General features: G+C 33.3%; 1 long non-coding RNA gene across 1 annotated transcript in view; it reads left to right on the top strand.

Moving 5' to 3' along the window:
• The first annotated feature begins 201 nt into the window (after positions 1-201).
• The window catches only part of LOC119631626, a 52,894-nt gene continuing 38,901 nt past the window's right edge, over positions 202-14,194 (top strand). Inside the window, exons 1-3 of the long non-coding RNA XR_005246701.1 lie at positions 202-405; positions 1,516-1,696; positions 8,960-9,186. This is a non-coding gene — a long non-coding RNA (uncharacterized LOC119631626). The remainder of the gene's footprint in view (positions 406-1,515; positions 1,697-8,959; positions 9,187-14,194) is intronic.

The raw sequence follows: 14,194 nt of genomic DNA, 5'->3' as shown, positions 1-14,194 counted from the left end.
AGAAAAAAAAAAAAGAAAAAACAGCAACTACTAGAAAATAATAGATCAAATTTTTATACACGTTCTAAAGTAAAAATTGATGTTCTCAACAAAGAATAAGAAAATTCATAAATTTTGTTGAAAATTATAATAATAATAATAATAATAATAATAATAACGATAATAATAATAAGAATAATAATAAGAATAATAAGAGAAAACGAAATTAGAAATGAAATCTGAATGAAATTTTTAATTAACAATGAATTTGTCCTGTAAAATAATTATAAGTAAAATACTTTCAAGTAATTTTGAAGTAACTCGGAAAAATATTTTAACAAACTGCAAAAATATACTGATAGAGTTAATGGAAACTGTAACAAAGGCTAAATAAGAAACAGATACATATTATCGAAGACCCTGAGAGTATGCTACGTAAAACTTTTAAAATAATTGCCCACAAATAGGCAATCGCATTTAATTTTAAAATATATATATTATTTTTTTGAAATTTTTTCATAAATTTTTCTTTTAATAAATTCATAAATTTCATATTCATTTTTATTTACTTTCATATTAAAATTGATTAATCAGTGTTTCTTTGTTTATTTTTATATATAAATTTCAATTCTTTTTTTCATCGTTTTTTTCTTTTTTAATGTCCTTCTGCGAAAAGATAAACTGAGTATTTTTGTCTGTTTCCTTTGTGCTTTTGTTTCTATATTTCGTGTATTTCGCTTTGCTGCCATTTCCTTCTCCGTCATAAATGGTATTTTTCAAGTGCACACACACCGACTACCCAGCGAAACAACCCCAGCTAAAAATGTTGGTTAGTCAGTCAGCCCACTAGCCAGTCGATGTGTCTATGAAAAAGTAATATCTTTGCTTTTTTATCTGATAACTCCCGTGAATATAACTTAATGTCTCATGGATGTGATGATAAATATTTTTACATGACAATGAATGTCATTTTGTTTTTTGGCTCGTCGCTTTTGACATATTCCACAATTTACTCATTAACCTTAGCTAAAGATTTATTTGCGTGTACGTGTGTAATTGTGTGCATATATTTTTCCCCTTTTCAAAACTTTTTTACTCGGTACATTTGTGTTTAGTTTAGAATGTCGATGAAATAGAGGAATGGGAGTGGGGGGGATTTTCTTTCATTCAGGATTCTTTTGTACATTAATATATATATTTTTATATTATTATTGCTGTTGCTGTCGTTGTTAGTGTTAGAGTGGTTTTTTCGTCATTCATTGATTCTTATATATGTTTTCTGATACATATATATATGTATGTATATATCATTTCTGTTTTTACCTCGCATATATTATTTGAAGTTTGCCTAAAATCATGCTTTCATTTTATTTTACTTTATATTATTTATTTATTTATTTATTTATTTATTTATTTTTTTCTTTTTTCTTATATACGCTGTTTTGTTTGAGGAGTACATGCATTTTTATAAATGTTGATGGATTTTTGTGTGTACATAATCTCTATAAATGTTTTTTCACACACATACTCTTTTAGATATAAAAACTAAAAGAAATTTATAAACAGTTGAAGACTTTGAAATATTAACAAAAGTGAGTGTGATGAAAAGTTTGAAAATTGAAATTAAACTGAACGTGAAAACGTAATAACAGTTAAAATAAATTCATCTTCAAATATAAATTACTAAATAAAATGAAATGAAAACAAAAACTGAAAGGTAAGTTCGTTTAATTCAAGCAAGTGTATGTTAATGTTACACCCACCATCAAAGATATGCAACGACGTTAAGTTTGTAGCGCAAATTACGATTAGCAACTGATCTAGCAACTATTCTAAACTCCACGTTAAGTATTTGAAAAATCGGTGCTGCTTTGATGGTCGTTGACTTGTACGCGATGTTATTCTAACTTATAATTTCGCATAAAAGACGACAAAGAGTTCAGAATCTCAGTTGTTTGAAACAAATTAAGTCAATGTTGACGCACTACAGAATTTTACATAGATCGTGATTAATACCACATAAGAAATACTTTATAAAAGCAAAGTCCGAATTGATTTCCATATTATGGAAAACATAAGTAACCATATCGAACAGGACTTATACGTACGCTTCATATTTATGTTGTAATAAAATTAATTGCCCTATTCGAATTTAAGAATTTACCTAAAATTTCTAGATGGGCGGTATGAAAAATTTGCCTTAAGGCGATTAGCGCTTTCTTCACTTGTTTATTAATCATACAATAAATATCATATGTAAATATTTATTAATATATTTAATATATATAGTTTTTAAATCCACTACACAAAGTTACGGGTATACAGATATCGTCAAAACATTTGCGATATCTGGAAATAAACTTTAAAAATCCCATGTACATGTATATATTATTGTTTATTATCCAATTTTGGATCAATTAAGCCACGTCCATCTGGCCCTTTGACTGTTTGTGTATTTGTCTATGGCAAATATTCTTCCGAGAGCAAAAATTGAGATGTCGCTTTCAAAATCGGAACTTTATTCACGCAGCTTGGTAACGATCATCGAGCCAAGCCGCTCAAAGTATATGCCTACGGTACAACTTCTACCTTCTGATGCAAAAAAAAAAAATCAATATATATATAATATGCAACATATCCAATATTAACAAGTAAGAAAAATATATAGGGCTGCGATCAAATCCTTTAGAATCACCCTCTTTCTCTCTCAAAATATATATGTATATATATATATATATTTCCATTTCTGTACAGGTATACGTGGGAGTAATGTGACCGTAACACTAAATTTTTTGGTTTTTCAAAGTAGAGGTAGTCTCTCCTTAGGTGACACTGCAGACGTGGTAAGAAGTTTTCATATTTCTGTCAAAGTGATATCTGTGAAGGCGATATCTGCATTTTTGCGGTCAGGAGACGGACGAATACGCTTAAATCGACTAAGAATTTCATGCTAGTCAAGAAAGTATACATTGTAGAAATTGTCTGAAACAACCATTTATCGCTGATGGGTGTAAGAATCCATGGAAAGAATGGAAAAACTCGGCCACGTTCATCCAATCATCGAATAATAAAACATCTTTTTTTTTTCTCATTTCTGGTGTTTTAAACATAAAGCTGGCTTGTGTATAAAAGATTCGGCCATTACCAGATATAGTTTTCTTATAAGGTGCCCTGGAAGGAGGCTTCAGAGATCCCTTAGACTATCTATATTCTTGATCAGCATTAAACTCTGATTCGATCTAGGCGTATCCACCTGGATATTGGCAGGTACTACACGTAGGTTGATATTTAGAATGGGGCGAATCTATCAAGTAATACAGCCATAGTACAACATAAAATGAGAACACCTCGTTGCTTATAAATTGTAACAGTATTCGACTTTTAATATAATGCTGGTGGGTGTAGACGATTCGGCCTTAGCCGAATATAATTTTCTAACTTATTTTCTGCTTTTTTGTTTTTTTATTATTAAAGTGAAACATTTTCTCCAAATGTATTTATCACTAATATTTAAATATTCGGGAGCCATTTAAAAATTAATTTCTAATAATTATTGTTTCTGTAACTAACTTTATAAAGTCTAATAAATTAAATTCTAATAAGTTTAATCTGTTAATTATTAATATCCCTAAAATATTTGTTTTGCAAACAAAATTCAATTTTTACCTTATCCTCACAACGATTAGGTATTTGAAAAGAAATCAAATTTAATCTTCAACACGTAAGGAGTTCATATAAAACGGCAAAATCGATTTAACCAATGATTAATGACTTTTTTTCGTTATATAGATAGCTAGCTCACAACCTGACCCAAAGGATTATGGTGGGTTTGGCACTTTACTAAATAGCGAACATATTCCACATATAATACATTTTTAAGAACCAAATATTTTGAAATTAATAAATGATCGGATATATTGAGAAATAATACGATATCTGTAGTTTCATAACGACACCGTAATAGTTATTAGCCGTCTAAGCGGCGGGCACAGTCTCGTTCACTCTGTTTTTTACTCCATATTTGTGCAATATTAGGGTTTGGTTCGTCGTCTCCTATCAAACAAACTCAAAATTTTCTATTTTGTTCTTAAATTATAACTAAACTTTATTTAAGTTACAGAAATCTCGATAAATACTTTTTTCAACAACTGTTGGCTTACGTTTCAATTTTCTTGCAACTTACAAGACATCGAATGCTTGATAACGCTGTCATGTACAAAGGCATCGGTGTGATATATTTTACTTGTTTAATCCTTTAGACAGAGTATGAATGAGTTCCGTGTGCACGGAATGAAGCTATCCACGGACGGACGTTGTTTTGAGTAACGTCATTAAGAATGGAAAGGCTATTCGAAAAAACAATAAAACGATCCCATTGAAAACTCACAAATCTGCGAAGCAATTGGCTGAAAATAATAAACGTGTAGATCTTTGTAAGATAATCATTGCCTTAAATTTATAAATCCGTATACAGTTTGAATTTTTCAATTATATTAGCATTTTAATGTATAAAGTCGAATCATCTAATAACTCTCGGTCAATATGTAAGTTGTAAGTTTTTATAAATTATTAATTTTTTAAATTTGATCTGCCGGCACGAGCTAAGAACCTATAGGTTTCTTATTAATATCAGATTCAATGTATGCAAGCATCAGCTTTGAAAAAAGTAGACCAACGGACAGATATTCCGGTCGTTTTATATTTCTGTGCGATACGATAGAACGGAAGGACAATTTCTCTAAGTTACCGACCCAGACCGATGAGTACCTATAAAACGGAGATACTCACATAGTCCGGTCAGTTGCAATTTTTCTACTATCCGTTGTTAATAAATCGAGAGTTTGACGTTTGAAAGACGTTTGAAGTTTTTTTTTGCTTTATTGGTAGACAAATGGTTGGTGCACAGACTAATTCCATATATGATATGTGAGTGAATAAGATAGAGTCAATGTTTAGGATCGTGGAATCACTGCCCAATGATTGTAAAGCCAAACGTTATGCTGACTTTATGCGTCGTAGAAATTTGTTTCTTCAATGACTTTCATGTTTGGTCAGCAATATTGAAGGTAACGCTTTTCAATATCAAAAGGTGCATCAGCAATATTGAAGGTAACGCTTTTCAATATCAAACGAAGTCTAAGATAGCGGGCAACAGGAGGCTTATACTGGTATTTTTTTTTTTTTTTTGCGGGAGTTATAGTAAGTAACGCTAAGTCATATCGAACGTTTAGACTGAAATTTAGCGGAGCCAGATTTGTGACTGTAAGAAAATTTTCCTCCCATTTTTTTAACTTATCATTATATGCTAGAGGTTTATTAAGTTAATTAGTTATGAAATCGGATTGCATAAACTTTTGTTGTCTATGTAAACATGAAATTTTAAAGTAATTCAACTGTGTCTGACCGCTTTCATGCAAGCCAGGAATAGACCATGAAATTGCCCTGTATATCGAATAGTTTATTGTGTTTGTGCATTTGAACGATTGCACGTCAATTATGAGCAAAATTTTTGCTCTCTTTAGGTTGCCGATAGGGATTTTGTTTTCAGATGAATCAAGCAGAGAAAGGGGCTGTGTTTTAGTATGCGGTTGTAACCTTCAGATAGACTATATGAAAGAAACACTGCATAGATTCAAAAATTGTATTGTCGTATGATTGCGAGTTACTTTACTTAATAGTCTTCAGAACATACGCTTATGTAGTTGGTCTGCTTAGTAATAGAAACCACCATCGAAGAGTGGAGTATACTCCTTTTGTTAAAACGTTTGCATTACGTAGAAAGACGCTTCACAGATCCCAAATGTATGTTCGATCAATATCGATTCCTGAATCGATTTAAGCAAGTCCATCTATCCGTCTGGTACGGTCCGTGGTAAACACTCTTCTGGTACCAAAGACCATGATTTCGGCTTTAAAACCGGTAGAAACATTCAACGGTCTTGTACGTAGATTGGTATGGAAAATTGTCCAAGCCGACCCAATATCAACAGAAAACTGTACAAAAATTTCCGAGAATATTTTACAAAAATCTTACAAAAAGGCAGCCACGCCTAGCCAATGTTATACTGCCTAAAAATTTCATCCTTTTGTGAAAACATTTGTAACATCCAGAGGGAACCTTCAAAGCATATATGTACACTTGATCAGCTTCAAATTGGGCAGAAACATTGGAAATTCTTGCAGGCAGGAATACTGGAAATCGGCCGAAGAATACGCTTGCAGAACTACGTAAATTCAGAACACCTGCGTTTTCCAAAAGGAAACAACAATTGATTTTTTGCTCGTTACTCACAAACTACAACAGATATGCCTATAAAAATGTGGAGCATTTATTCTACGGCATTGCTTGAGTAACTACATAAAAATGAAAAAAAATGGCAACACCTACCCAATATTATAGTGTATCAAAATTTAAAAGCAAGTTTCAAAAATTCCATATAGTATATAAATTCTTGGCTAATTCCAAATTCGGAATGCACTTGAGCACGTCTGTCGCAAGTCTATCGCAAGTCTGTCCTTCTGCCCAACCGCGAATATGAGGGTATCGCCTACAAATTTGAAAAGCATTTGAAAATGATTCAAATCTGTCAAAGGACTCGCCTACCACATTTATCACGCCCACACGCCTATGGAACAAAAACTGTCATCAGCTTTGCTGTTCGTGGTTTTTGCTTGTTACTCAGAAGATACGTCACTTACGTAATGTATATTTTCACTTCTATTCTAACGTTTCGGCGTCGTTTTCCATAAAAAAAAAAAGTAAAAGAACTACATTTTCATGGTCTAATGTCTAACAGGGAGAGGGAGGGTGGGTGCGGTTGATTTTTTCCATTTTCAAAATCAAAGTTTGTCTCATGTGGGCGTGCTTGTGTCGTAGGCGTTTGCTTTAAAAAGTTAAGGTCACTACCAAGTTCTTTTGGAAATTTATAGGCGATATCTTCGTTTTTCTTTATCAAGAAGATACTGTACGGTTGGGCGGACATTCTTAAGTGCATTCGAAATTTAAAAGTGATGCAGAGTTTCTATACTTAATGGAGTGTTCGAAGCTTATTTCTGTACGTCCTAAAAATGTACTGAAAAAAGATTAAATTTCGATTTCGATGGGTAGGCGTAGTCAACTTTATTCTATTTCTATATAGGTGCTACAGCATCGCCCATAGATGATGCGTTCGAAATTTTTGTACATTTATCTGCTATAGGTTATGAGTAATAAGCGAAAATCCATTTTATATTCCTTCAAAAAAATGGCGGGTTCTCAGTTTACGTGGTGCTGTGGGCGTGTCCTTCGACCGATTTGGGCCATTGGGCAAGAGCTTCCAAAGTTTGAGGATGATTCTCTACACAATCTGAGAGACATACAGACGAACATGCTTAAGTCGATTTCTTCGAATTTCAATTTCGTGAAGCACTTCGTGCATGCGTTTGTCGGAGTTTAGTTTAACGACCTATTCGTCGCACTGTCCCTTAAAGCTTATTCTATCTCATACCGACTTTCAGGTTACATGGGACGTAATGCAAAAATTTCACCGGAAACTTTTATTGTTTATACTTTTTCTATTCTCTTCTTTTTCACTTCTGCTAAAAGCGACCAATAGACTAGCTCCGGCTTGACGCGGGAACGGAAGATTGCGGGAGTTTCGTAGTGACTCTGGTTAGCCCAAAATGCGGGAAGAGTTCTCGCTCGGTGTGCAGTTGCATTACTTTCGGCTGACTCACCCACAGAAAAATAGAGGTTCTAGATAATCTTGGTTCGTATTAGTGGGGAGGGAGGCGATCTCCACTGGCGCTTAGGAATAAAGCAGACTCATCGGTCTGAGCATCCGGTCTCATAGTCCGTGTAAACGTAAAACACTTAGGAATGTCCGTCTTTTAACACCTATGACTTTTCGTTTGTTTTCTTACTCGCTCACCTAGACATTACCTTTGCTCACCTATTTGGATTTCTTTACCGTTTCTCAGTTCCTCTCTTTTTCTATTTGATCATCCATCTATCAGTGTTTTCCTAACTCCACCTGTATATTTGTTCACGTTTCGCTTACCTATTTCATTTCTGCCTAATTCACGTAAATTGATATACACAAATCTAGTTACGCATATGTATATTTTGATCATTGTAAGAAATCAAGTTGAATACTGCTCTCAAGCTCCATTAAATCAAGCCAAATCGGTGAAGAGTCAACATTATTGTCAATAATCTGCAAGTTACGCGAAATTTGATATAAATGAAAACATCAAATAAGTGAAAAGAAGAGAATAAATATAAATATTTCATGAAATTTTTCTCCGAATCATTTGCGTTCAATTGCATTCCACGAGCTGATTGACATTCAATTGGTAACTGGTTTCGAAATGATCTAAGCAATCATTTATGAAAGATGAGCAAAAACCTTTCGGGAAGAAATGCTTCAGTCTTGAAAGATGTATTTATATCATTATATATATAAGAACAGCGGTAAATTTGTTAACATGTTACCTGTCTGTTCTGGATCGCAAATGAACCAACAAACGACTGTCTTCGCCTCATTGGGTTTAATAGAAAGATATTTTAATAAAAAAAAAATTCTCTATATACTTGGTGCAAGTGAAACTGAGAGTTTCATTGCTTGTGTGTGTATGACGCCAAATAAGTGTACTCCGAATGTCAGAATGTCTGCCGCTCTGTCTGCCCTTATCGCGAATGTATCCCATATCGATTGAGTTGTTTTTCGTTTGATTAAAAACTCATTGCTTCTTCTTAAAGTTAAATTAGTTGGAGAACTCCAGCTCCTGCCAAGTATCTGCTACTACTACTAGGCGTAGAGGTGATTATTCATTTATTTATTTATTTATTTAATTTTATTTTCTAACGAGCAACTAACTAAGTTGTCTGTGAAAAATACTATTCTCGGAATGCTCTTTTTTGTCCAAGTATTATTGTATTGTATTGTATTGTATTTATTTATTTATTTATTTATTTATTTTTTCTGATTTATTTGCTTAGGTTTTACACCTTCATGCTTCAACGAAGCCATTTAACCAACATTGCAATAAAATCAACAACAGTAACATTAATAACAATAACAACAAACAGCACTATAACATCAAATCAGTAGCGCAAGATTATTCGGCGATAGATGTTTTAGATAAACTTGGTCTAGTTGTTGCTGAGTTGAACATTGCTCAAAGCTAAAAATCAACACGTCACCTAAAACTGTTGTTTAAATATTGGTGAGCAAGTCTGTCATTTGCCTTTTTATAGTGTAATCTTCGATTTTTTGCAAAAAAATATTTTCAAACCTATATGTACATTGCAATGCTCTGCGCGTGCCGCCGGCTCTAACTAACAGCAAACAGATAGTCAGATGCTGTAAGCCTTCTTTTTTCTTCTATTTTTTTTTTTTGTTTTTTTTTTGTTTTTAATATTTATCATAGAGGCAGGTTGCTGTTGTTGAGTTGCTTTTTGGACTCCCCGTTTTCCCCGTTTCCACCGTTTGCCATTTTAAGTGTTCAACGTAACCATGTATGTGCATGCAGCGTGTGTTTTTCCGCCTGCCCTTGTATTGCTTTTTTCTTTTTAGAAAATTTCTTTTAAATTTAAATTTTCTCCTCTTCTTCTCATTCTTTTTCCTGTTTTTAATACCGAATTTCGTTTACTATTCAACGTTTCATTCGTTTCTTTGTATTTATCTCTGATAAACTGAATGTGTGTCACTGCTTGTATTGTGTATGTTGGCGCTGTTAACAGATAACTTGTCACGTTTTTCCTCGGTCTATGTCTATCTGCTAATGTTGGTTTATTTCCTTTTTGATTTTGGGCCCAAGTGTGTAAGGGCTTTTACAGTGGAACAATCATTTCTTAGATTTGGTTATAACGCTGTACTATAGATTTTGCTTGTTACAGCCTTTTGTCTTCTTTTATTTAAATTGACAATTTTTGTTTTGCTTTGCTTTTTGCTTTTTTTTTCCTTCTCTGAGTTTCTTAAAATCTTAGGATTAAGTTGCTCAGGTCACTTTTGAGATGGAATTCAAAGTTCTTCATAATTTACGGCATGACATCATTAGATAATTCTTATCATCGAGATTAGGACTATAGAAAGCTCTTTAAGAATAAAACAACGCACAATCGAAGATATGAAGCACCGTTGATTTCGATCCTGTTTGTCTTCAGAACTTTACAGATTAGAATATCGTTATCGCCATCGGCGCAAACACACACTTGACTATATAAAACTTAGGTATGAATATTATTATTTGCCTTCATTTTCAATCGTCATCAAAATAGTTGCAAAATTATCCTACCACTGCATCGCAAATTATTAAAGAGAGAATTCTGCTGTGAACGAGAATGTATCATAAGCGTGTTGGTTGAAGAATTTCTATGTCAAATATTTGTGATCTTCAAAATGCTTTTCAGTCCGGTAGGTCTGTCAACGATATCATTGTCGTGACATCGATTAAATCAAGTCCATAACCGACTCCGATCAAAATACATTATTAGTCTTTCAAAAGCTTGAATATCGACCATCCAAACTATTCTAATGAAGATGTAAGGGCGTTTACGCCCATTTGGATACGGATTGTCGAACATTAGCATCGCAGATGTAAATCTTATAAAATATGCAAAAACTCTCTATTGAGTTATTTTCAAAATGAGGCTTTGTATGGGAAGTGATCGACAGATGTTCCTTTTGCTTAGCATGAGTAGCTGTTATAAACTTCAGCTCACGGCACCCGGTGGTACACGAGTTAATATTGTGTAACCGGCGCCCTTCAGTCAGTTATACAATCCCTATAAACTAGGGGTCTGAACTGCACTCGAGAAACCAGATGTATTTATTGTGTATGGGTCAATAAATCCACTCTGGAGAATGTTGAGGTCTATCGTTACCTCTTTAATTATTCGGTTTAGGAATGATGAAAACCGCAGCCACCACGATACCTTAAGATGGGGCGTGTCCAACCGTCAGGACTCCTACATTGATTGAATGCTACGTTCAAACTAGGTCTGAATATACTAGCTTCCACAGCGGTCTCCAAATGGTGTGTCAATATGCAAGCTTCCCCGCGAAGGATCTTGGCAAGCACCAATCTGCAGATCAACCAATGCTGTCACCTCTACCCACAGGTGCTCATGACTTTGTTAGTGGGCTCCTGATCCCTGTGGAGCTTAAATTTAGTCCATAAAGCCTCTAGCGTTACTTTACGCGGCATAGTCACTCTTGCCTTCGGACTAACCACACAATCCCCGCTAGCCAACACCGGACTACACTATTTCAAGATATATTTGCGTCGGGTGCTACATCTGCTACATCGTAGTGAGCTTCAGGCTCTCGACCATTACTATATCAATTTACTTTACGTAAGCAGTTACAATATAACAACGGCTGGTTTGTATTTCCTCCATAGCAATAGTCTACGAGAAAAGAAGTAATCTTAGCAAATTTCTTCCAGTGTACCCCCAAGCTATCCATCAGAAAGCTTATCGCTCAGTTATAGATAGCCTAAGCTTGAAACTCTTCTTCGCCAGTCAAAGATCGTTACGGTGATAGTTTCGCCACGTCTATGCACCCATTGCGCGTAGTTTATTCCCCCGGAAATGATCGACAATCTGTTCCGATTCGAATTATTTTCAGTCCTTGGACGAAAACACGTCAATATACCAAATCTCAATAAAATATTTCAAAAATTACGGCCTGTAGGAATCCCACCCTACGGCTACAATAAAACAAGATAGACAGACAAGCTTAGATCGATAGGTATAATAAAAGTTGAGTCCATCTCAAGCTCTTCTGAACACTGCATACATACGCTCGAACTTATATAAATATACCGTTGTTTCACAAGTGGTGTAGCATATTACTAGAAAAGTAAATAATCATCAATCAAAGTACCATCGAGATCAAATATATTAGCTATAAACCCATAAGCACATATGAAAAATTCTATGGAATAATTATTTCACTCTTACGATGGTTCTTTAAAAAAGGTACCATCACTATTTCAGAAAAACGCCACAGCACTATATCCAATATATTTGTGAACTAAAGGATCGGGTGTTTCCTTAGAAATCATTTCAATAGTGCTGGGGAAGCCGAGCTATAATGATAATAAGAGCTAAAGGAATTTTTTCATTTAAGTGCAAACAACTTACTAAATACCCTACATCATTTCGCTTAACACACTTTTTTATTTATACTCTTTCTAAAGTAACAATATTATATTTATTTACAATCCTTATATGGGATGGGTTTCCAAAATTTGGACTATGGCGTTCAAACTTAATCGAATAAATTTATATGCCATTACTACTGACAATTTAGTATCAATTTTTGTCATAAAATAAAAAGGCAAACATAACTGTATTTCGACCGTATTGTGGTCATTCATCCAATATGCCAAATTACTACTCGATCGATTTTTTTCAGAAATTCTGAATAGTAGAGAATATTTTTCGTTTAACAGCTTTTTCCAAATGGGTTTATATGATAAGTGATGGTATTGCTGCTTCGATTCAATGTGGTGTACATATTATGAAAACTGCGACCTGCAGGTTGAACACAAATTACATGGAATAACATTAAGTGAGGCGAAGGGAAAGAAAATGATTTTCAAACAACCGGTGCAACAGCGAAGGAATGAGTTATCTCAAATCGTTGCATATATACGGATAAACTTAATATGTCTAACGTCGTATAAGAGATGTGAGATACGAAGAACCACAAAGCTATCGAACGGTTTTTAGGTAAGAAGAAAGAAATGCCTCAGTTATACAGGATAAGATAAGAAAATGCTCAACTCGTCAACTCATTGCTTTACTTAAATATTTCGTTTAGTGGCTTCATACATCATTTTAAAGAAATTTTGATGGGAAAAGGAATCCCTTACATGTTTGTTCGGGAGATTGACTTATTTTGATGAGAAAAATGTAGCAATTAACTAGTCTTGCAAAGGACACTTTGATTCCATTCAATTTTTTATTGGGTGCAATATATTTAAGCAACAAATTTGTTTTTAATTTCTATTTCTATATATATCTATGTCTTGTATGTCGTCTATACTTATCAAATTGAGTTTAATGGTCTTCAGTTAATCTTCTATGTCATCTAAGTCTATGAACACGCGAGCATCTTTTTTGAAACTATTTCATTAAAGATTATATAATAGGTTTTGATGGAACATTTCCTAACAATTCATAATTGACTTTGACAGTATATAATATGTTTACAAATAAGGCACGTTAATCAAATGGTACTTGCAATGAGTTTGATGTGCCTATCTGTCAAAGTAATAAATCTTTTTGCGGCGAATTAGCTATTAAAGCTTGTTATTGTGTTTTTCTGTTATATCAAATTCTTGTAACCAGCCGTTAGCAGTCATTTATTATTAGATTTTCTATGAGAAATTATTTTGTCTTAATCTGTTTTATCCTATCTCTTATATCCTTCAATTTGGTCACACATTTCTTCCTATCTACGACGACAACATTAATTTTGTCATTCAATTGATCGCATGCTAATTAAAATTTGACATTGCGTTCAACATTCATTTTATCGCATGCTATTAATATAGGAAAAGTATACGAAACCGCAAGCCATTTAAGAGTTATAAGAGAACTGCATGAGAAATATTTCAAGTTTTTAAGAACTATGAACTATGCGATAAAGACTTTTTCTATTCTCTCTCTCTCTCTCTCTCTCTCTCTCTCTCTCTCTCTCTCTCTAATTGGCCTTATTCTGTTCTATGCGAATACGAAAATGGAATAAAAAAAAGAAAAAATAACACTAATAATTATTAGTTTTTTCTGAAAAAAACTAAATGTTTATATATTAAGCACTGCTTAGTTGTTTTGCATTGTTTTTAAACGAGTTAATCGAGCACGCTATCTGCAATTTTTTCACCTTCTTTTTTAAAGCAAAAAATCAAATATCCTTATAATTGAATTCGCTTATGAAAATTTATTTATATTCGTATACACTTACTTATGCGCACGATTTTGTGCATTTATTTCTTTCATTTATTTAATATATATATATATATATATATATATATATTCTTGTTTTTTTGTTTAAATGTATTAAACATATATTTATTTATATGTTGGTTACGCTTGAATTGTTTTCATAACACCAAAAATTCAATAAATTCTCGAAACAATGAAAATGAAAAATTGAAAAAATACCAATAATAATTATAACAAGTAAGAGAACTATATTCGGTCATACCGAATCTCTTATGC

Source organism: Glossina fuscipes, unplaced genomic scaffold (genome assembly GCF_014805625.2).
Source record: "Glossina fuscipes isolate IAEA_lab_2018 unplaced genomic scaffold, Yale_Gfus_2 1, whole genome shotgun sequence".
Classification (NCBI taxonomy): Eukaryota; Metazoa; Arthropoda; class Insecta; order Diptera; family Glossinidae; genus Glossina; species Glossina fuscipes.
This window is presented reverse-complemented; position numbering and strand designations above follow the sequence as displayed.